This window comes from Scaptodrosophila lebanonensis, unplaced genomic scaffold, assembly GCF_003285725.1.
Source record: "Scaptodrosophila lebanonensis strain 11010-0011.00,11010-0021.00 unplaced genomic scaffold, SlebRS2 tig00000112-arrow-arrow-pilon, whole genome shotgun sequence".
Taxonomy (NCBI): domain Eukaryota; kingdom Metazoa; phylum Arthropoda; class Insecta; order Diptera; family Drosophilidae; genus Scaptodrosophila; species Scaptodrosophila lebanonensis.
In genome coordinates, this window is record NW_022060574.1 from 1,826,901 (window position 1) to 1,844,523 (window position 17,623).

General features: G+C 42.9%; 1 protein-coding gene across 2 annotated transcripts in view; it reads right to left on the bottom strand.

The window, feature by feature from the left end:
• The window catches only part of LOC115628197 (tubulin polyglutamylase ttll-4), a 213,988-nt gene that overhangs the window by 143,100 nt on the left and 53,265 nt on the right, over positions 1-17,623 (bottom strand). The window lies entirely within an intron of this gene.

Sequence of the window (17,623 nt, forward strand, 5' to 3'; positions counted from 1 at the left end):
AGCTGGCGTGCAAGATCAGCAACGTCCGCGGATATTGCACAACGAAAACCGTCATTGCAGAGTGCAACGCTCCGCGATGTAAGCAGCTGATATGCGACACCATGCACGAGGAGCAGTGTCAGCATGTTTGAGGTACAGGGCTAGCTTTAGTTATCAGAAATAATGTTCTTAGCAGTTAGTTGACTTTTGGATATTAAACCGTTCGGAATACACGAGCTCTTGTCTTTTATTAGTGCAACAATGCACTGTGTTAATTGAATTATATATCCTTAGTCGGTCGAACATAATAATCACCAACGTCAGGAACTTCTTAATTGGCGTCCAACGTGAAAAAACCCAAAAGTCACTCAAATTGCGGCAGCATAAAACGTCACCATCGACAGCAGCAGCAAAAGAAAAAAATTAAAATTAATACGTCGGCGTCTTCAAAAATAAAAAATGCCAAATCCATGGCTTTGCTGATTCCGCGATTGGAACTTTGTGCTGCACAGCATCTAGCGACGCTGTGGGACAAAGTTAGGCAACTTTTGCATATGCCAATAGAGCGAGTCGTTTTTTGGTCCGATTCGGAAGTAGTTTTGCACTGGCAGCAAACACACCCGGCTCATTTGAATATTTTCATGGCAAATAGAGTTGCAAATATTCAAGAGCTTACTTGTGATGCATTTTGGCGTCATGCTCCGACAGCAGATAACCCAGCAGATCTGGCTTCGCGTGGCTGCACCACGGCCGAATTGACTGATTCGCACTGGTTTAAGGGTCCGCGATTCTTAAAACTAGATTGTTCCCTTTGGCCTCGTATTCTCATATCGAGTTGACCAAAGAGCAGTCAACGCTGGAGAAGCAGAAGAACGCGACGGCTTTCATCGTGGCCGATGAGTGCTCAAATCCCTTCATGGATCTTATTGAAAATTCGTCGTCATACCTTAAGATTCTCCGCATTATATGCTACGTTTTCCGGTTCATCAACGGAAAAACAAATACAAACTCGTCACTTGTGCCAACAGTTGTCCACATAGTTGTAGTACAACACACAGCTTTTGCAGACGAGATCTCAAAGCTAAACAGTCGATCCTGCAGTCTTCGTATCAAAAATTAAATCCATTTATTTGTCCATTTCGAACGGGAAATCGTCAATTGAATTTGGTACGAGTTGACGGTCGCTTGCTTAAGGCATCATTGCCTCATAATGCTAAATTTCCATTGCTTATGCCAAAGGGATGCCGATTCGTGATGTTATACTTGCAGTATTTACATCGCACTAATTGCCACGCTGGTCCACGTGCGCTCGTTAGCATTCTTTGCCAACAAGTTTGGATTGTCAATGCGCAACAAGCTTGTAGCGCAGTGGTGCGACAGTGTGTGCATTGCTTTAGGTATAAACCAATCCTAGCAACCCAAATAATGAGAAATTTGCCCGCTGACCGATTACATGGCTGTCGGCCATTTGAAGTGAGCAGAGTGGGCTTTTGTGGTTCAATACATGTCTCGATGGGAATTCGTGGCAGAGCCCCGGTCAAGATGTATGTCGTGGTTTTTGTATGTTTTGCCTCCCAAGCTGTGCACATTGATGTTGTGACAGACCTGACTGCTAACTCGTTTATAATGTGTCTGTCTTGGTTTGTCGGTGCACGGTGCACCAGTGAAGCGAATATATTCGGACAATGCCACCAATTTCGTAACAGACGTCAAACTGACGTACTTAAAACGCTGGCAGCGGATCTCAGGCATCAAGCAGCGGTTTTGGGCCGATTGGTCCAAAGATTACCTTCACGTGGCTGCACCACGGCCGAATTGACTGATTCGCACTGGTTTAAGGGCCCGCGATTCTTAAAACTAGATTGTTCCCTTTGGCCTCGTATTCTCATATCGAGTCGACCAAAGAGCAGTCAACGCTGGAGAAGCAGAAGAACGCGACGGCTTTCATCGTGGCCGATGAGTGCTCAAATCCCTTCATGGATCTTATTGAAAATTCGTCGTCATACCTTAAGATTCTCCGCATTATATGCTACGTTTTCCGGTTCATCAACGGAAAAACAAATACAAACTCGTCACTTGTGCCAACAGTAGCTGAATTAGAGTTTGCGTTTTTGGCAGTTGTCCACATAGTTGTAGTACAACACACAGCTTTTGCAGACGAGATCTCAAAGCTAAACAGTCGATCCTGCAGTCTTCGTATCAAAAATTAAATCCATTTATTTGTCCATTTCGAACGGGAAATCGTCAATTGAATTTGGTACGAGTTGACGGTCGCTTGCTTAAGGCATCATTGCCTCATAATGCTAAATTTCCATTGCTTATGCCAAAGGGATGCCGATTCGTGATGTTATACTTGCAGTATTTACATCGCACTAATTGCCACGCTGGTCCACGTGCGCTCGTTAGCATTCTTTGCCAACAAGTTTGGATTGTCAATGCGCAACAAGCTTGTAGCGCAGTGGTGCGACAGTGTGTGCATTGCTTTAGGTATAAACCAATCCTAGCAACCCAAATAATGAGAAATTTGCCCGCTGACCGATTACATGGCTGTCGGCCATTTGAAGTGAGCAGAGTGGGCTTTTGTGGTTCAATACATGTCTCGATGGGAATTCGTGGCAGAGCCCCGGTCAAGATGTATGTCGTGGTTTTTGTATGTTTTGCCTCCCAAGCTGTGCACATTGATGTTGTGACAGACCTGACTGCTAACTCGTTTATAATGTGTCTGTCTTGGTTTGTCGGTGCACGGTGCACCAGTGAAGCGAATATATTCGGACAATGCCACCAATTTCGTAACAGACGTCAAACTGACGTACTTAAAACGCTGGCAGCTGATCTCAGGGGTCAAGCAGCGGTTTTGGGCCGATTGGTCCAAAGATTACCTGCTGAGCCTGCAGCAGCGCCAGAAGTGGTCAGTGGAGCGTCCAAATCTGGAGAAAGGAGCCGTCGTAGTCGTCCACGAGGACAACGCTCCTCCTCAGCAATGGATGCTGGGAGTCGTCGAGGAGACGACAAAAGGCGCCGATGACGAAGTGCGCGTGGCAACCGTCAGGACGAAGGCGGGGCTGTTTAATTGGGCGATACACCGTCTTGCGCCATTGCCTACAAATATTTTTTGAAGCACTACGTGCCTTCAACGTGGCCGATGTAAAGGCATTTCAATTAGTTTTAAGATTATTTAAGAGAATTGTAATTGAAAGCAACGCATTAGTTAAGAGAAAATTGTCGTACACTGCAGCTGCCTGCGAGCAGCATAATTGCAATTTCCGCTCTCATGTTGTGCTTACGGCGGCGGCCTTTGTATTGTACTTGTATGTAGCTTCGCTACAATTAAAGAAACACTTGTTATATTGAAGTCTAGCTGTGCGAACGTGTGATCATTTTCTTAAACCAATCAATCGTGCATAGAAAGACACCGTCTTTCTTTTATATAAACTTTGTGAACCTTTTGCTTTTGCCATACCGGCAAGTTACCGGCTTAAAGCCGTACAATATATGTATGTATATACATATGTGTGTATAATATAATAACTTTGCCAAATTGTACAGCTTTTAATTCTAGAAATTACTTGCCTTGATTTATCCCTATCATACTATATACATAAGTATGTACATATGTATGTACAACCATACAAAGTATTTATTGTACTTTATGTCCTAGCTCTCGTACCAAAGTAATTTGATTTCTGGGAAATTAACTCTTTAGAAACTGTTACAAAGTGTCGGAACAGAAATATGAATCAGCAAAGACGGGCAAGTCCTGCTAGTGACTTATATTTCCTTTTAGGTGGATGATGATTGCCCAAACATATTTATACTCTTTAAAAAGGTCATTGAATTACCTTTAATTTTATATCAAAATATGCACACGTTTCACATTACAATAATGCAAACAAGAGCGAACGCTGCAGTCGAGCAAGCCCGACAGTAAAATACCCACAACAAAAGGAAATTAATTAAAAACTATTCAATCCATACATACAAAGATGCAAAAGTGTAGACATGTTTATGTACAGTTTCAACAGCATACATATACGTTATCGTGTCTATACATGTATGTACAATGCAGTACAGAAATAAGTCAAAGCAGCAGTAACAACAACAACTGCGTGCAGAACTTCGGCAGAGAATATATTAATATCGTAAAGAAACTTGGCATACGGACTCATAACACTAACTGGAGGTATTTGCCAAAGCTGAGTACAAAATTCCAAAAATTACGGGAGTTATCGAATAAACACGAATTGCGGTTATTCTAGCTCTTATACTTTCTGAGATCCTTGCGTTCATATAGACGGACAGGCAGACAGACGGACATGGCTATATCGACTTGTCTTGTCACCCTGATCATATATAAGTTAACACGACCACTCAGCGACAAAGAAGTTGCCAAATCGACATAGCAGAGCTGGCGTGCAAGATCAGCAACGTCCGCGGATATTGCACAACGAAAACCGTCATTGCAGAGTGCAACGCTCCGCGATGTAAGCAGCTGATATGCGACACCATGCACGAGGCGCAGTGTCAGCATGTTTGAGGTATAGGGCTAGCTTTAGTTATAAGAAATAATGTTCTTAGCAGTTAGTTGACTTTTGGATATTAAACCGTTCGGAATACACGAGCTCTTGTCTTTTATTAGTGCAACAATGCACTGTGTTGACGAATTGACTGATTCGCACTGGTTTAAGGGTCCGCGATTCTTAAAACTAGATTGTTCCCTTTGGCCTCGTATTCTCATATCGAGTCGACCAAAGAGCAGTCAACGCTGGAGAAGCAGAAGAACGCGACGGCTTTCATCGTGGCCGATGAGTGCTCAAATCCCTTCATGGATCTTATTGAAAATTCGTCGTTATACCTTAAGATTCTCCGCATTATATGCTACGTTTTCCGGTCCATCAACGGAAAAACAAATACAAACTCGTCACTTGTGCCAACAGTAGCTGAATTAGAGTTTGCGTTTTTGGCAGTTGTCAACATAGTTGTAGTACAACACACAGCTTTTGCAGACGAGATCTCAAAGCTTGACGGTCGCTTGCTTAAGGCATCATTGCCTAATAGTGCTAAATTTCCATTGCTTATGCCAAAGGGATGCCGATTCGTGATGTTATACTTGCAGTATTTACATCGCACTAATTGCCACGCTGGTCCACGTGCGCTCGTTAGCATTCTTTGCCAACAAGTTTGGATTGTCAATGCGCAACAAGCTTGTAGCGCAGTGGTGCGACAGTGTGTGCATTGCTTTAGGTATAAACCAATCCTAGCAACCCAAATAATGAGAAATTTGCCCGCTGACCGATTACATGGCTGTCGGCCATTTGAAGTGAGCAGAGTGGGCTTTTGTGGTTCAATACATGTCTCGATGGGAATTCGTGGCAGAGCCCCGGTCAAGATGTATGTCGTGGTTTTTGTATGTTTTGCCTCCCAAGCTGTGCACATTGATGTTGTTACAGACCTGACTTCTAACTCGTTTATAATGTGTCTGTCTTGGTTTGTCGGCCACCGTGCACCAGTGAAGCGAATATATTCGGACAATGCCACCAATTTCGTAACAGACGCCAAACTGACGTACTTAAAACGCTGGCAGCTGATCTCAGGCATCAAGCAGCGGTTTTGGGCCGATTGGTCCAAAGATTACCTTCCCGTGGCTGCACCACGGCCGAATTGACTGATTCGCACTGGTTTAAGGGTCCGCGATTCTTAAAACTAGATTGTTCCCTTTGGCCTCGTATTCTCATATCGAGTTGACCAAAGAGCAGTCAACGCTGGAGAAGCAGAAGAACGCGACGGCTTTCATCGTGGCCGATGAGTGCTCAAATCCCTTCATGGATCTTATTGAAAATTCGTCGTCATACCTTAAGATTCTCCGCATTATATGCTACGTTTTCCGGTTCATCAACGGAAAAACAAATACAAACTCGTCACTTGTGCCAACAGTAGCTGAATTAGAGTTTGCGTTTTTGGCAGTTGTCCACATAGTTGTAGTACAACACACAGCTTTTGCAGACGAGATCTCAAAGCTAAACAGTCGATCCTGCAGTCTTCGTATCAAAAATTAAATCCATTTATTTGTCCATTTCGAACGGGAAATCGTCAATTGAATTTGGTACGAGTTGACGGTCGCTTGCTTAAGGCATCATTGCCTCATAATGCTAAATTTCCATTGCTTATGCCAAAGGGATGCCGATTCGTGATGTTATACTTGCAGTATTTACATCGCACTAATTGCCACGCTGGTCCACGTGCGCTCGTTAGCATTCTTTGCCAACAAGTTTGGATTGTCAATGCGCAACAAGCTTGTAGCGCAGTGGTGCGACAGTGTGTGCATTGCTTTAGGTATAAACCAATCCTAGCAACCCAAATAATGAGAAATTTGCCCGCTGACCGATTACATGGCTGTCGGCCATTTGAAGTGAGCAGAGTGGGCTTTTGTGGTTCAATACATGTCTCGATGGGAATTCGTGGCAGAGCCCCGGTCAAGATGTATGTCGTGGTTTTTGTATGTTTTGCCTCCCAAGCTGTGCACATTGATGTTGTGACAGACCTGACTGCTAACTCGTTTATAATGTGTCTGTCTTGGTTTGTAGGCCACCGTGCACCAGTGAAGCGAATATATTCGGACAATGCCACCAATTTCGTAACAGACGTCAAACTGACGTACTTAAAACGCTGGCAGCTGATCTCAGGCATCAAGCAGCGGTTTTGGGCCGATTGGTCCAAAGATTACCTGCTGAGCCTGCAGCAGCGCCAGAAGTGGTCAGTGGAGCGTCCAAATCTGGAGAAAGGAGCCGTCGTAGTCGTCTACGAGGACAACGCTCCTCCTCAGCAATGGATGCTGGGAGTCGTCGAGGAGACGACAAAAGGCGCCGATGACGAAGTGCGCGTGGCAACCGTCAGGACGAAGGCGGGGCTGTTTAATTGGGCGATACACCGTCTTGCGCCATTGCCTACAAATATTTTTTGAAGCACTACGTGCCTTCAACGTGGCCGATGTAAAGGCATTTCAATTAGTTTTAAGATTATTTAAGAGAATTGTAATTGAAAGCAACGCATTAGTTAAGAGAAAATTGTCGTACACTGCAGCTGCCTGCGAGCAGCATAATTGAAATTTCCGCTCTCATGTTGTGCTTACGGCGGCGGCCTTTGTATTGTACTTGTATGTAGCTTCGCTACAATTAAAGAAACACTTGTTATATTGAAGTCTAGCTGTGCGAACGTGTGATCATTTTCTTAAACCAATCAATCGTGCATAGAAAGACACCGTCTTTCTTTTATATAAACTTTGTGAACCTTTTGCTTTTGCCATACCGGCAAGTTACCGGCTTAAAGCCGTACAATATATGTATGTATATACATATGTGTGTATAATATAATAACTTTGCCAAATTGTACAGCTTTTAATTCTAGAAATTACTTGCCTTGATTTATCCCTATCATACTATATACATAAGTATGTACATATGTATGTACAACCATACAAAGTATTTATTGTACTTTATGTCCTAGCTCTCGTACCAAAGTAATTTGCTTTCTGGGAAATTAACTCTTTAGAAACTGTTACAAAGTGTCGGAACAGAAATATGAATCAGCAAAGACGGGCAAGTCGTGCTAGTGACTTATATTTCCTTTTAGGTGGATGATGATTGCCCAAACATATTTATACTCTTTAAAAAGGTCATTGAATTACCTTTAATTTTATATCAAAATATGCACACGTTTCACATGACAATAATGCAAACAAGAGCGAACGCTGCAGTCGAGCAAGCCCGACAGTAAAATACCCACAACAAAAGGAAATTAATTAAAAACTATTCAATCCATACATACAAAGATGCAAAAGTGAAGACATGTTTATGTACAGTTTCAACAGCATACATATACGTTATCGTGTCTATACATGTGTACATACATGCAGTACAGAAATAAGTCAAAGCAGCAGTAACAACAAGAGAGAACGCTACAGTCGAGCAAGCCCGACAGTGTAATACCCTGCACCCAGGTAAACTTTCGTCACTGAGTTATATGCGCCCATAGCAGCAGCAAAAAGAGGAAGAAGAGCGAACTTGTTGCTGCAGTTTGGGGGGGTTGTACTGGCGAAAATTTGTTTTGCTAATAACTTTATTTAGAACAACAGTAGACAATTATATATAAATTATGTGTGCAAAGTTTGGTTTAGGTAGCATTTGAAATGTGGACGCTATTGACGAAATTCTGTAGCGGGGGAAGGGGGGGAAAATTAAAAAAAATAAAATAAACTCGTCCTTACTCGGACCTAGGAGAATCTGGATGCCAACTTTGGTTATTCTAGCTTTTATAGTTTCTGAGATCCTCGCGTTCATCCAGACGGACAGACGGACGGACATGTCTAGATCGATTTCTCTCGTCATGCTGATCAAGAATATATATACTTTATGGGGTCGGAGATGCTTCCTTCTATATGTTACATACTTTGCACAAACCTAATATATCCTTTTTACCCTACGGGTACAGGATATAACAACAACTGCGTGCAGAACTTCGGCAGAGAATATATTAATATCGTAAAGAAACTTGGCATACGGACTCATAACACTAACTGGAGGTATTTGCCAAAGCTGAGTACAAAATTCCAAAAATTACGGGAGTTATCGAATAAACATGAATTGCGGTTATTCTAGCTCTTATACTTTCTGAGATCCTTGCGTTCATATAGACGGACAGGCAGACAGACGGACATGGCTATATCGACTTGTCTTGTCACCCTGATCATATATAAGTTAACACGACCACTCAGAGACAAAGAAGTTGCCAAATCGACATAGCAGAGCTGGCGTGCAAGATCAGCAACGTCCGCGGATATTGCACAACGAAAACCGTCATTGCAGAGTGCAACGCTCCGCGATGTAAGCAGCTGATATGCGACACCATGCACGAGGCGCAGTGTCAGCATGTTTGAGGTATAGGGCTAGCTTTAGTTATAAGAAATAATGTTCTTAGCAGTTAGTTGACTTTTGGATATTAAACCGTTCGGAATACACGAGCTCTTGTCTTTTATTAGTGCAACAATGCACTGTGTTAATTGAATAATTAATCCTTAGTCGGTCGTACATAATAATCACCAACGTGAAAAAACCCAAAAGTCACTGAAATTGCGGCAGCATAAAACGTCACCATCGACAGCAGCAGCAAAAGAAAAAAATTAAAATTAATACGTCGGCGTCTTCAAAAATAAAAAATGCCAAATCCATGGCTTTGCTGATTCCGCGATTGGAACTTTGTGCTGCACAGCAGCTAGCGACGCTGTGGGACAAAGTTAGGCAACTTCTGCATATGCCAATAGAGCGAGTCGTTTTTTGGTCCGATTCGGAAGTAGTTTTGCACTGGCAGCAAACACACCCGGCTCATTTGAATACTTTCATGGCAAATAGAGTTGCAAATATTCAAGAGCTTACTTGTGACGCATTTTGGCGTCATGCTCCGACAGCAGATAACCCAGCAGATCTGGCTTCACGTGGCTGTACCACGGCCGAATTGACTGATTCGCACTGGTTTAAGGGTCCGCGATTCTTAAAACTAGATTGTTCCCTTTGGCCTCGTATTCTCATATCGAGTTGACCAAAGAGCAGTCAACGCTGGAGAAGCAGAAGAACGCGACGGCTTTCATCGTGGCCGATGAGTGCTCAAATCCCTTCATGGATCTTATTGAAAATTCGTCGTCATACCTTAAGATTCTCCGCATTATATGCTACGTTTTCCGGTTCATCAACGGAAAAACAAATACAAACTCGTCACTTGTGCCAACAGTAGCTGAATTAGAGTTTGCGTTTTTGGCAGTTGTCCACATAGTTGTAGTACAACACACAGCTTTTGCAGACGAGATCTCAAAGCTAAACAGTCGATCCTGCAGTCTTCGTATCAAAAATTAAATCCATTTATTTGTCCATTTCGAACGGGAAATCGTCAATTGAATTTGGTACGAGTTGACGGTCGCTTGCTTAAGGCATCATTGCCTCATAATGCTAAATTTCCATTGCTTATGCCAAAGGGATGCCGATTCGTGATGTTATACTTGCAGTATTTACATCGCACTAATTGCCACGCTGGTCCACGTGCGCTCGTTAGCATTCTTTGCCAACAAGTTTGGATTGTCAATGCGCAACAAGCTTGTAGCGCAGTGGTGCGACAGTGTGTGCATTGCTTTAGGTATAAACCAATCCTAGCAACCCAAATAATGAGAAATTTGCCCGCTGATGGCTGTCGGCCATGTCTCGATGGGAATTCGTGGCAGAGCCCCGGTCAAGATGTATGTCGTGGTTTTTGTATGTTTTGCCTCCCAAGCTGTGCACATTGATGTTGTGACAGACCTGACTGCTAACTCGTTTATAATGTGTCTGTCTTGGTTTGTCGGCCACCGTGCACCAGTGAAGCGAATATATTCGGACAATGCCACCAATTTCGTAACAGACGTCAAACTGACGTACTTAAAATGCTGGCAGCTGATCTCAGGCATCAAGCAGCGGTTTTGGGCCGATTGGTCCAAAGATTACCTTCCCGTGGCTGCACCACGGCCGAATTGACTGATTCGCACTGGTTTAAGGGTCCGCGATTCTTAAAACTAGATTGTTCCCTTTGGCCTCGTATTCTCATATCGAGTCGACCAAAGAGCAGTCAACGCTGGAGAAGCAGAAGAACGCGACGGCTTTCATCGTGGCCGATGAGTGCTCAAATCCCTTCATGGATCTTTTTGAAAATTCGTCGTCATACCTTAAGATTCTCCGCATTATATGCTACGTTTTCCGGTTCATCAACGGAAAAACAAATACAAACTCGTCACTTGTGCCAACAGTAGCTGAATTAGAGTTTGCGTTTTTGGCAGTTGTCCACATAGTTGTAGTACAACACACAGCTTTTGCAGACGAGATCTCAAAGCTAAACAGTCGATCCTGCAGTCTTCGTATCAAAAATTAAATCCATTTTCCATTTCGAACGGGAAATCGTCAATTGAATTTGGTACGAGTTGACGGTCGCTTGCTTAAGGCATCATTGCCTCATAATGCTAAATTTCCATTGCTTATGCCAAAGGGATGCCGATTCGTGATGTTATACTTGCAGTATTTACATCGCACTAATTGCCACGCTGGTCCACGTGCGCTCGTTAGCATTCTTTGCCAACAAGTTTGGATTGTCAATGCGCAACAAGCTTGTAGCGCAGTGGTGCGACAGTGTGTGCATTGCTTTAGGTATAAACCAATCCTAGCAACCCAAATAATGAGAAATTTGCCCGCTGACCGATTACATGGCTGTCGGCCATTTGAAGTGAGCAGAGTGGGCTTTTGTGGTTCAATACATGTCTCGATGGGAATTCGTGGCAGAGCCCCGGTCAAGATGTATGTCGTGGTTTTTGTATGTTTTGCCTCCCAAGCTGTGCACATTGATGTTGTGACAGACCTGACTGCTAACTCGTTTATAATGTGTCTGTCTTGGTTTGTCGGCCACCGTGCACCAGTGAAGCGAATATATTCGGACAATGCCACCAATTTCGTAACAGACGTCAAACTGACGTACTTAAAACGCTGGCAGCTGATCTCAGGCATCAAGCAGCGGTTTTGGGCCGATTGGTCCAAAGATTACCTGCTGAGCCTGCAGCAGCGCCAGAAGTGGTCAGTGGAGCGTCCAAATCTGGAGAAAGGAGCCGTCGTAGTCGTCTACGAGGACAACGCTCCTCCTCAGCAATGGATGCTGGGAGTCGTCGAGGAGACGACAAAAGGCGCCGATGACGAAGTGCGCGTGGCAACCGTCAGGACGAAGGCGGGGCTGTTTAATTGGGCGATACACCGTCTTGCGCCATTGCCTACAAATATTTTTTGAAGCACTACGTGCCTTCAACGTGGCCGATGTAAAGGCATTTCAATTAGTTTTAAGATTATTTAAGAGAATTGTAATTGAAAGCAACGCATTAGTTAAGAGAAAATTGTCGTACACTGCAGCTGCCTGCGAGCAGCATAATTGAAATTTCCGCTCTCATGTTGTGCTTACGGCGGCGGCCTTTGTATTGTACTTGTATGTAGCTTCGCTACAATTAAAGAAACACTTGTTATATTGAAGTCTAGCTGTGCGAACGTGTGATCATTTTCTTAAACCAATCAATCGTGCATAGAAAGACACCGTCTTTCTTTTATATAAACTTTGTGAACCTTTTGCTTTTGCCATACCGGCAAGTTACCGGCTTAAAGCCGTACAATATATGTATGTATATACATATGTGTGTATAATATAATAACTTTGCCAAATTGTACAGCTTTTAATTCTAGAAATTACTTGCCTTGATTTATCCCTATCATACTATATACATAAGTATGTACATATGTATGTACAACCATACAAAGTATTTATTGTACTTTATGTCCTAGCTCTCGTACCAAAGTAATTTGCTTTCTGGGAAATTAACTCTTTAGAAACTGTTACAAAGTGTCGGAACAGAAATATGAATCAGCAAAGACGGGCAAGTCGTGCTAGTGACTTATATTTCCTTTTAGGTGGATGATGATTGCCCAAACATATTTATACTCTTTAAAAAGGTCATTGAATTACCTTTAATTTTATATCAAAATATGCACACGTTTCACATGACAATAATGCAAACAAGAGCGAACGCTGCAGTCGAGCAAGCCCGACAGTAAAATACCCACAACAAAAGGAAATTAATTAAAAACTATTCAATCCATACATACAAAGATGCAAAAGTGAAGACATGTTTATGTACAGTTTCAACAGCATACATATACGTTATCGTGTCTATACATGTGTACATACATGCAGTACAGAAATAAGTCAAAGCAGCAGTAACAACAAGAGAGAACGCTACAGTCGAGCAAGCCCGACAGTGTAATACCCTGCACCCAGGTAAACTTTCGTCACTGAGTTATATGCGCCCATAGCAGCAGCAAAAAGAGGAAGAAGAGCGAACTTGTTGCTGCAGTTTGGGGGGGTTGTACTGGCGAAAATTTGTTTTGCTAATAACTTTATTTAGAACAACAGTAGACAATTATATATAAATTATGTGTGCAAAGTTTGGTTTAGGTAGCATTTGAAATGTGGACGCTATTGACGAAATTCTGTAGCGGGGGAAGGGGGGGAAAATTAAAAAAAATAAAATAAACTCGTCCTTACTCGGACCTAGGAGAATCTGGATGCCAACTTTGGTTATTCTAGCTTTTATAGTTTCTGAGATCCTCGCGTTCATCCAGACGGACAGACGGACGGACATGTCTAGATCGATTTCTCTCGTCATGCTGATCAAGAATATATATACTTTATGGGGTCGGAGATGCTTCCTTCTATATGTTACATACTTTGCACAAACCTAATATATCCTTTTTACCCTACGGGTACAGGATATAACAACAACTGCGTGCAGAACTTCGGCAGAGAATATATTAATATCGTAAAGAAACTTGGCATACGGACTCATAACACTAACTGGAGGTATTTGCCAAAGCTGAGTACAAAATTCCAAAAATTACGGGAGTTATCGAATAAACATGAATTGCGGTTATTCTAGCTCTTATACTTTCTGAGATCCTTGCGTTCATATAGACGGACAGGCAGACAGACGGACATGGCTATATCGACTTGTCTTGTCACCCTGATCATATATAAGTTAACACGACCACTCAGAGACAAAGAAGTTGCCAAATCGACATAGCAGAGCTGGCGTGCAAGATCAGCAACGTCCGCGGATATTGCACAACGAAAACCGTCATTGCAGAGTGCAACGCTCCGCGATGTAAGCAGCTGATATGCGACACCATGCACGAGGCGCAGTGTCAGCATGTTTGAGGTATAGGGCTAGCTTTAGTTATAAGAAATAATGTTCTTAGCAGTTAGTTGACTTTTGGATATTAAACCGTTCGGAATACACGAGCTCTTGTCTTTTATTAGTGCAACAATGCACTGTGTTAATTGAATAATTAATCCTTAGTCGGTCGTACATAATAATCACCAACGTGAAAAAACCCAAAAGTCACTGAAATTGCGGCAGCATAAAACGTCACCATCGACAGCAGCAGCAAAAGAAAAAAATTAAAATTAATACGTCGGCGTCTTCAAAAATAAAAAATGCCAAATCCATGGCTTTGCTGATTCCGCGATTGGAACTTTGTGCTGCACAGCAGCTAGCGACGCTGTGGGACAAAGTTAGGCAACTTCTGCATATGCCAATAGAGCGAGTCGTTTTTTGGTCCGATTCGGAAGTAGTTTTGCACTGGCAGCAAACACACCCGGCTCATTTGAATACTTTCATGGCAAATAGAGTTGCAAATATTCAAGAGCTTACTTGTGACGCATTTTGGCGTCATGCTCCGACAGCAGATAACCCAGCAGATCTGGCTTCACGTGGCTGTACCACGGCCGAATTGACTGATTCGCACTGGTTTAAGGGTCCGCGATTCTTAAAACTAGATTGTTCCCTTTGGCCTCGTATTCTCATATCGAGTTGACCAAAGAGCAGTCAACGCTGGAGAAGCAGAAGAACGCGACGGCTTTCATCGTGGCCGATGAGTGCTCAAATCCCTTCATGGATCTTATTGAAAATTCGTCGTCATACCTTAAGATTCTCCGCATTATATGCTACGTTTTCCGGTTCATCAACGGAAAAACAAATACAAACTCGTCACTTGTGCCAACAGTAGCTGAATTAGAGTTTGCGTTTTTGGCAGTTGTCCACATAGTTGTAGTACAACACACAGCTTTTGCAGACGAGATCTCAAAGCTAAACAGTCGATCCTGCAGTCTTCGTATCAAAAATTAAATCCATTTATTTGTCCATTTCGAACGGGAAATCGTCAATTGAATTTGGTACGAGTTGACGGTCGCTTGCTTAAGGCATCATTGCCTCATAATGCTAAATTTCCATTGCTTATGCCAAAGGGATGCCGATTCGTGATGTTATACTTGCAGTATTTACATCGCACTAATTGCCACGCTGGTCCACGTGCGCTCGTTAGCATTCTTTGCCAACAAGTTTGGATTGTCAATGCGCAACAAGCTTGTAGCGCAGTGGTGCGACAGTGTGTGCATTGCTTTAGGTATAAACCAATCCTAGCAACCCAAATAATGAGAAATTTGCCCGCTGATGGCTGTCGGCCATGTCTCGATGGGAATTCGTGGCAGAGCCCCGGTCAAGATGTATGTCGTGGTTTTTGTATGTTTTGCCTCCCAAGCTGTGCACATTGATGTTGTGACAGACCTGACTGCTAACTCGTTTATAATGTGTCTGTCTTGGTTTGTCGGCCACCGTGCACCAGTGAAGCGAATATATTCGGACAATGCCACCAATTTCGTAACAGACGTCAAACTGACGTACTTAAAATGCTGGCAGCTGATCTCAGGCATCAAGCAGCGGTTTTGGGCCGATTGGTCCAAAGATTACCTTCCCGTGGCTGCACCACGGCCGAATTGACTGATTCGCACTGGTTTAAGGGTCCGCGATTCTTAAAACTAGATTGTTCCCTTTGGCCTCGTATTCTCATATCGAGTCGACCAAAGAGCAGTCAACGCTGGAGAAGCAGAAGAACGCGACGGCTTTCATCGTGGCCGATGAGTGCTCAAATCCCTTCATGGATCTTTTTGAAAATTCGTCGTCATACCTTAAGATTCTCCGCATTATATGCTACGTTTTCCGGTTCATCAACGGAAAAACAAATACAAACTCGTCACTTGTGCCAACAGTAGCTGAATTAGAGTTTGCGTTTTTGGCAGTTGTCCACATAGTTGTAGTACAACACACAGCTTTTGCAGACGAGATCTCAAAGCTAAACAGTCGATCCTGCAGTCTTCGTATCAAAAATTAAATCCATTTTCCATTTCGAACGGGAAATCGTCAATTGAATTTGGTACGAGTTGACGGTCGCTTGCTTAAGGCATCATTGCCTCATAATGCTAAATTTCCATTGCTTATGCCAAAGGGATGCCGATTCGTGATGTTATACTTGCAGTATTTACATCGCACTAATTGCCACGCTGGTCCACGTGCGCTCGTTAGCATTCTTTGCCAACAAGTTTGGATTGTCAATGCGCAACAAGCTTGTAGCGCAGTGGTGCGACAGTGTGTGCATTGCTTTAGCTATAAACCAATCCTAGCAACCCAAATAATGAGAAATTTGCCCGCTGACTGATTACATGGCTGTCGGCCATTTGAAGTGAGCAGAGTGGGCTTTTGTGGTTCAATACATGTCTCGATGGGAATTCGTGGCAGAGCCCCGGTCAAGATGTATGTCGTGGTTTTTGTATGTTTTGCCTCCCAAGCTGTGCACATTGATGTTGTGACAGACCTGACTGCTAACTCGTTTATAATGTGTCTGTCTTGGTTTGTCGGTGCACGGTGCACCAGTGAAGCGAATATATTCGGACAATGCCACCAATTTCGTAACAGACGTCAAACTGACGTACTTAAAACGCTGGCAGCTGATCTCAGGCATCAAGCAGCGGTTTTGGGCCGATTGGTCCAAAGATTACCTGCTGAGCCTGCAGCAGCGCCAGAAGTGGTCAGTGGAGCGTCCAAATCTGGAGAAAGGAGCCGTCGTAGTCGTCCACGAGGACAACGCTCCTCCTCAGCAATGGATGCTGGGAGTCGTCGAGGAGACGACAAAAGGCGCCGATGACGAAGTGCGCGTGGCAACCGTCAGGACGAAGGCGGGGCTGTTTAATTGGGCGATACACCGTCTTGCGCCATTGCCTACAAATATTTTTTGAAGCACTACGTGCCTTCAACGTGGCCGATGTAAAGGCATTTCAATTAGTTTTAAGATTATTTAAGAGAATTGTAATTGAAAGCAACGCATTAGTTAAGAGAAAATTGTCGTACACTGCAGCTGCCTGCGAGCAGCATAATTGCAATTTCCGCTCTCATGTTGTGCTTACGGCGGCGGCCTTTGTATTGTACTTGTATGTAGCTTCGCTACAATTAAAGAAACACTTGTTATATTGAAGTCTAGCTGTGCGAACGTGTGATATTTTCTTAAACCAATCAATCGTGCATAGAAAGACACCGTCTTTCTTTTATATAAACTTTGTGAACCTTTTGCTTTTGCCATACCGGCAAGTTACCGGCTTAAAGCCGTACAATATATGTATGTATATACATATGTGTGTATAATATAATAACTTTGCCAAATTGTACAGCTTTTAATTCTAGAAATTACTTGCCTTGATTTATCCCTATCATACTATATACATAAGTATGTACATATGTATGTACAACCATACAAAGTATTTATTGTACTTTATGTCCTAGCTCTCGTACCAAAGTAATTTGCTTTCTGGGAAATTAACTCTTTAGAAACTGTTACAAAGTGTCGGAACAGAAATATGAATCAGCAAAGACGGGCAAGTCCTGCTAGTGACTTATATTTCCTTTTAGGTGGATGATGATTGCCCAAACATATTTATACTCTTTAAAAAGGTCATTGAATTACCTTTAATTTTATATCAAAATATGCACACGTTTCACATGACAATAATGCAAACAAGAGCGAACGCTGCAGTCGAGCAAGCCCGACAGTAAAATACCCACAACAAAAGGAAATTAATTAAAAACTATTCAATCCATACATACAAAGATGCAAAAGTGAAGACATGTTTATGTACAGTTTCAACAGCATACATATACGTT